Source organism: Macrobrachium nipponense, chromosome 22 (assembly GCF_015104395.2).
Source record: "Macrobrachium nipponense isolate FS-2020 chromosome 22, ASM1510439v2, whole genome shotgun sequence".
Taxonomy (NCBI): Eukaryota; Metazoa; Arthropoda; class Malacostraca; order Decapoda; family Palaemonidae; genus Macrobrachium; species Macrobrachium nipponense.
Genome location: NC_087213.1, coordinates 36,523,133 through 36,530,632, shown reverse-complemented (window position 1 = coordinate 36,530,632; position 7,500 = coordinate 36,523,133).

The following is a 7,500-nucleotide window of genomic DNA, read 5'->3' as shown; positions in this document are numbered from 1 at the left end:
CTGACACAGAGTAAGTCATTGAAAAATAACATTCGGCAATCTAGATTTAGGTCTGTTGGTTTTTTTTTTAGTAAGAGTTAGTAACAATTTACGCGCCTAGAACGGTAGTTGTGAATTAAATGAGAAAAATGCAACAGTACTTGCACTGACTATGAGAAGATAGGTTGCAGGTCCCATATTCGGTATTTTCCTGAAAATCGTTTATACATAAAGGAGAAATTCATTTAGTATTCTAGTCTCATTTTAAGTTATGTTTTTCTTGAAATAAATTTAGTCCAGTCAGAATTCGAGTTAGAGTACCTCATCGACCAATCGAAATCTAGAACATGTTACCCGCCTAAAGTAACACTATACCGTGAGTTCCTCTTACTTTATGGGTTCCTGTTTGGTATAAAGTGATCCTTTTCTACAGGATTTTTTTGTCTTATCATTTTTACTCTAAAATTAACCACATATTTAAGAAAGTTAAGGCTCCTGAAGAACCCCAATCGGATAACAATTGTTCATTGCTCTAAATTGCGTAACTGGAAATGTACGTAGTACATTTATAGTGAGAATTTTGTCATGAATTAAAATGACCCAGTCAAACTTGATATATAACGTATCGGTGGAGCAATAACGGTAAAAGATACAGCTGTCAACCTTATTGTTTCTGAAAGATCGTATTCGAGAGGGGCGCCGCCTTTCGGAGTTTCTTTTTTGAAATAATGAGTTACAATGGGCCATTCAAATTGACTGATGCTAATATAGGGATTGCTCACATAAGAAGAGACTGTTGTTCTCTTGATGTTTGTGAATAACAAGTAGTGTTAGAAGTTGGCTGACTGTCAGTTACCTATCTACATTATAATACCACCCCTTTCCCCCTACCCTTTCCCTCCCTTCGCCGAGCACAAGATCAAGTGTTAATTTAGCTGTGTCATGCCTCTCCCCTTTCCTCTTCCTTCCTCCTCCCTTCCCCTCATCCTTCCCCTCTCCTCCCCTTACTCCTCCCCATCCCCGCACCTTCCATCGTCCAGTCCCCTCCATCTTCCCCCTTCCCTTCCACTCACTTTCAAACTCTTCCCCACACCTCCCTTTCCCCTCTCCTCCCCTTCCCACTTCCCTTTTCCTCCCCTTCCCCTCACCCTCCTATTCCCCCTTCCTTCTTCCCCGTTCTCTCTCCCCATTACCCCTACCTTCCCCTTTTCTTCCCCTTCACTTCCTTCCCCCTCCCTTCTCTCTTCCCTCCTCCTCACCCTCCTATTCCCCTTCATTTCCCCCTCCCCTTCCCTTTCCCCTTCCCCCTTCCACGTAAACGGGGGCTGGTGCTGCTGTTGACATTTGCTGACTAGTATCATTATTAGCGCTAATTTAGCTGTGGGTATGGGTATGGTACAGATATGGGTATGGGTATGGTACGGATAAGGGTATGGGTATGGATATGGTACAGATATGGGTATGGATTTGGAACAGCTTTAGAAAGATACAGGTATGGTACGGTTATGAGTATGGGTATGGGTATGGAATGGATATAGGAATATGGGTAAGGGTATGAATATGGTTATGGGTATGGAATGGGTATCAGTATGGATATGAGTATGGTTATGGTACAAATATGGGTATGGGTATGAGTATGTTGCAGATATGGGTATGGAACAGATGTGGGGATGGGTATGGTTATAGGTATGGGTATGGTACTGATATGGGTATGGGTATGGTACTGATATGGGTATGGGTATGGTATGGATAAGGGTATGGGTATCATGCAGATACGGGTATGGGTATGGTATGGATATGGGTATGGGTGTGGGTATGGACCTTTTCTTAAAAATGTAGTAAATAAAAAGTTGCCGGGTGTTCGCATAATGTAGTGTAGAATGGGTTACAGATGGTCTAGTCTTGATTATAAATGATCGCACACGTTGAATTAGGTGGTTTTGGGTTTCGAGATCCTTTACCTACCCTAACTAAAGAGCCTCAACAATTAGAATGTTTTCACACACTCATGCATGTATACAACAGGCAAAAGGTGACGAATTCACAAAAGTGGTAGTAAAGCCCAGCTGGCCACAAGAGACAGATATGGATGCCAAGGGATTACAAAGGAAGGATTAGGGCGTAGGCCTTTACTTAGCAACCTGATACATGATGATGAAAGCGAAAAGTAGGAATAGGAGTCTTTACTCGATCAGTATAGAAAGCCAGTGCCATTATAATACGCATATTGAATAGGCCTCCGATAGTATGAAAATTAAGCAAGAGCGCCTGATTCCAGTACCACACAACACTGACCTGGCCTAGGTATTTGTTGAACATTACTCTACTCTGCAACAGCGTCAGCAACAATGGGATGAGTTCACCATATTATTCTCGACGACAAAGAAGAAAAAAGATTGTTACCCACGAAGAAGAGTTGCATTTATTTGATCACGCGCTTCTGAGTGGACACAGTTGCTATAAATTGTATTGCTTAAAGAAGCACCAGTCTATCTCTTTAGGTATGGTTAGCGTTGTGCGTATTATAATGGCACTCGCTTTATCTACTGATTGAGAAAAGACTCCTTCTTCTACTTTTCACTTTCATCATAATTTATCAGGCTATGGAGTAAACCCCTACGCCCTACCCCTTCCTTTGTATCCCCTGACCTCCATATCTGTCTCTTGTTGCTGCGCTTTACATCCCTTTTGTGATTTTATCAATATTTCCTATGATATAGTATACACTTGCCACCGTCGCCACCTGCACGTTATGGAAGACTTGAAAATGGGGATTAAGTGATGCTAATGTTTACAAAAAATCGTATCTTATCAAATCAATTTACTCCTGATATCGTAGGTATGGCTCAATATCAATTTAAGACTTGCGATATAAACAAGTAAAAGATGAGCCTAAGTTTCATCGGCGCAGTCGAGTTTTTTTGTACAGGATATAATGCCGTATGATACTCTCAGTCACGGCCCATGGAAGACTCAGCCGCTGTCCATGAAACTTTTAGTCACGGCCGGTAGTGGCTCCTATACGGCTGCCAGACGCATGATCATTGTTAATAACTTTAATCTTAACTAAAATTAAAAAGAAAAAAAAAAATACTGAAGCTAGAGGTCTGCAATTTGGTATGTTTTATAATTGGTGGGCGGAAGATCAACGTATCAATTCAGTAGTTTTTAATTAAGATACGAGCGCGGACAGAAGAGCGTACGGACAGGCAAATGGCATCTCAGTAGTTTTCTTTTGCAGAAAACTAAAAGGCTCGACTAATTCTGAAGAAAATTGCTTCCAGTCTTGTAATTAGGACGTTTTATAATTTACCTATGAGCCGTTAATGACGAAAAAAAAGTGCCAGTGTAGTAAATAATTTATAAACATTTGTTTAAGCAAAGTTACATTTACGACGTAACTTGAGCGTTCCGAGAACTATGTCCCTTAATGTTACTGCAGTCATGAAACCGAATGAAGATCCACATAATGCCAATTACCAGGATAATTTGAGGGCGAAATTCATGAGAACTTGAAGGTTCATTGACTAACTTCGCATTCGGTTGAATAAATCCTCGTGTGGCCATAACCACTGTCATGAAGCAATGCCATTCTAGCACAAGTGCAGTACTCGCTTTCCCCATAAATATCAAATTACTTGGGGGCTTTACGATACCAGGGATGGAAACTTATTGATTTTGGGAACAATGTTGCAACGGCCAGTAGTTCTAGCTTAGCTGCTCTTACTGCTGCAGTTGAATTGCAGGATTAGATTTCCTTCTCCTTTACAGCCAGTACAGCAAGTTAAGAACAGTTTCCAGGTCCTGCACAAGATATAATTGTGCATTTGTCAACCAGCGTGATAGGAGAGTAAAGACGAAGAAAGCTCTAAAGCCTAGACGCATTAAGACGTGCAGAGGAAGTATGAAGAAGTAAGACATTGAGGATATGGTTTGAAAGACCAATTCTGCTAAAGAAATGAAGTACATGAATGATGAAGAAAATTTTAAGACAATATATAAAAGCATTATACTGTATGTTGATGAGGCTTAGTGGCATAATGAATGAACGGTTTCTGATTATATGCAAATAAGTTCATTAATAAGGAAACAATAGAGTTATCGGATTCGTGAGAAAAAGGCCTGAAGAGCGACGAGAACATAAAATGATTTTGCTGAAAAGGGAATGAAGATATGAATAAAAGAGGAAAAGTGAAATATTTTATAAGTAAAACCTGATTTCGTGGCACATGTAAACAAAAAAGAAAAAAAAACTCTTTGAAACGTTTGCTGGAGATATATGATAATGAAAATACTTGAGTATGAGGAATCAGGAGATACTGGATGAAGGGGAAACAGAATATGTAAAGTTGAGAAGAAAAATATTGCAAGATATTACTGGAAGGAACGCTTCAAGATATCAAGGTAAATGAAAGAACGGAAATTAATAGGAAATGAATAAACTGACAGGTAACATAGGTACACTAGTGTCAGAAAATGTATTTTATGGGTAGAGGAAACAGTATGATTAAGAAAAAAAGTGTGAATCTGAATTCATGTGACCAAACAAGCCTGAGAATTATGGAATAGATTTATGATTATAATCCGACACATTTCGAGAGAAGAACTGAAAGAACTGGTGTGACACAGTAGACTGAAACACGGGTAAGCAATTCCGGAAGTGATTGATATCTAGCATTTGACTGAATTCCAGAGAAAACATCTGCACACCCATTAGTAAAACTTTCCCCACTCTACGCATTTCAGAGAAATACCGCTTGCTATTAAAAAGTCTAAGTGGTAAAGAAGTAAAAGACTGATGACCAGAAAATTGGGTAAACACAGTCAGTGCTTTGAAGACGATTCACAGGGAAACAGAAATAAAAACAAAGTCATTTAGAAGAAAGAGATGACGAAAATAATTTTTGTTACTAGAAGGAGATATCCGGTATAAAGGAAATCATGAGAAGTTTTTTTTAATTAAAAGGAATATGAAAGACGAATGGTGGATTACGTGGACATTACCAGAGGAATTACGTCTCAAGGAAAAATAGAGTTAAGGTTTTTTATCAGTCTATACTCTGTTTTTATCCATTTGTCCATCCGCCTGTGGTGTTTGCTCATGGTAACTGCATCCCGGGCTTTAAATAATATCCTATTTCGAATATTAACGGTGTAATTCACATACAGTAAATTATTAAAACACCTTTCAGTTGCAAATGTACACTCGGCAAAGAATGTTAAGATACAGTTTTTTTAAATCTTCGGACATACAGTGTTCAATAATGCCACACCTGGCAACTCTAGAAAGGGGGCGGAGCTTCAAAATCATAGCGTTTGTTGCTTTCTAGATTTCCATTAACTTTACACCATAAAGATTCTGTAGAGGTCCTTTAATAATTTATACTTGAATGTAGAAACAGGCTCTATATTATTCGTTAATGTTGATTTGGTAACGTCAGTTCAGGGTAGAATATCGATCATCCTTTTTTAAAACCTACTGTGAAACCTTATTTATAAGTAATGTTTGACACTAATCTGACGTAACATTCACGCGTAATTGAAGATGGATCTTAAACAATGAGAGAAAGGGTTTTAAAGTTTGGGCAGTACTTGTGGAAATCGTGAGGAACAATACATTAAAGAATGAAATATTATGACGATAGAGAGAGGGCACGCAAGCATAGACCTATCGATAGAGATACTTAATTCATTAAATTTACTTTGAGAGATTAAGGGACAATATTTTTTTCAAATTTTTCAAAAGTGGAGAGAGAGAGAGAGAGAGAGAGAGAGAGAGAGAGAGAGAGCGCACAAGCATAGGCCTATCTATAGAGATACTTAATTCATTATATTTACTTTGAAAGATTGTGTAATATTTTTTCAAATGTGCTTTAAAAGTGAGAGAGAGAGAGAGAGAGAGAGAGAGAGAGAGAGAGAGAGAGAGAGAGAGAGAATTGAGAGAGAGAGAGAGAGAGAGAGAGAGAGAGAGAGAGCACAAGCATAGGCCTATCTATAGAGATACTTAATTCATTATATTTACTTTGAAAGATTGAGTGATAATATTTTTTCAAATGTGCAAATGAGGAGAGCAGAGAGAGGAGAGAGAGAGAGAGAGTGAGAAACTTGTGAGAGAGAGAGAGAGAGAGAGAGCGCAGGATAATAGAGATATTAATTCATTTATATTTACTTGAAAGATTGTGATATTTTTTTCAAATGTGCTTTAGAGAGAGAGAGAGAGAGAGAGAGAGAGAGAGAGAGAGAGAGAGAGAGCGCACAAGCATAGGCCTATCTGTAGAGATACTTAATTCATTATATTGAGTGATAATATGTTTTCAAATGTGTTTTAAGAGAGAGAGAGAGAGAGAGAGAGAGAGAGAGAGAACAAAATCTGCTTATGTGAAAGGTTAGGCCTATTTATAACAACTTACTTTCATTATATTTTCTTTGGAAGATTGAGTGGTAATATATATATTTTTAAAGTATGTTTCAGAAGTGGAGAGAGAGAGAGAGAGAGAGAGAGAGAGAGAGAGAGAGAGAGAGAGAAATTATAGTATTGGTGACGGACTTGTGACGGGGAAAGGCAGAAGAAAGAGCGGTGAGTCGGTGCACAGATACCTGGGAAACGGGGTGATATGACTGCCAAGATCGTGCTGCACTATGCTAGATAAAATTTGAAGGATCATAATATTCAAGTTAATTCTCTAAGAAATTCATACCCTAATCTTGATTTCATTCGACAGTTGCCATAACATTCAAAGATTGTAAAATGACGTGGAAAATTTTAGACACAGGCTGCGGTCATTCTTGCTCTCTTGATATAATCTGTACTTTTGAAAATCGGGTTTCATCCACAAATCATTCCCGAAAAAAGCTGCGTTAAGTAAAAATAGTTATTACCACAAATAACTCAATATGTATTGCACAGGCAATTAAAGTTTTATATCGTGCAAATGATGCTGATGTGTTGGGAGATCTTTCAGCCTCGCAGCAAAGAAATGCATTTACGAACTGCTTTGTAATGGGAGCATATAGCCAGCATTCGATCCATGTCAACGTCAAAGTAATCAAAGTGTGAAATCCGTTACGTAAGCCAGTATCCAGTGACTTACGCTTTCCCGCTCGAAGTTCTAGGGCTCCTCCTCACATCATAGAAAACGCTCTTGTGGATGCAACTAGATTTGCTCAACCTACCTTAGCCTTAGCAACATTGGCTGCCATTGACGTCAGCTAACATTACACGCTTTGGAATACAAACATGAGTTTGTAGTAGCTAAACATAATTGCATTCGCCCCTTACAATGATACAATAATATCCCTGTTCATGAAGGAAAACGAGTATATTTTGTCGTCGTGATACATAGTACTACAATCAGAAATTCACATTCTAAATACCAGATCTCTATGAACGAATCCATCTGAGAAATTCCAATTACTTCGGACATATATCGTGTTTTTAAGTATGTGAACGGTTTTGTTTTGCAGTTTTAACTAATAATGATATAATTTGCAGTGTATTTTCATATTCTAGATTAAATTCGA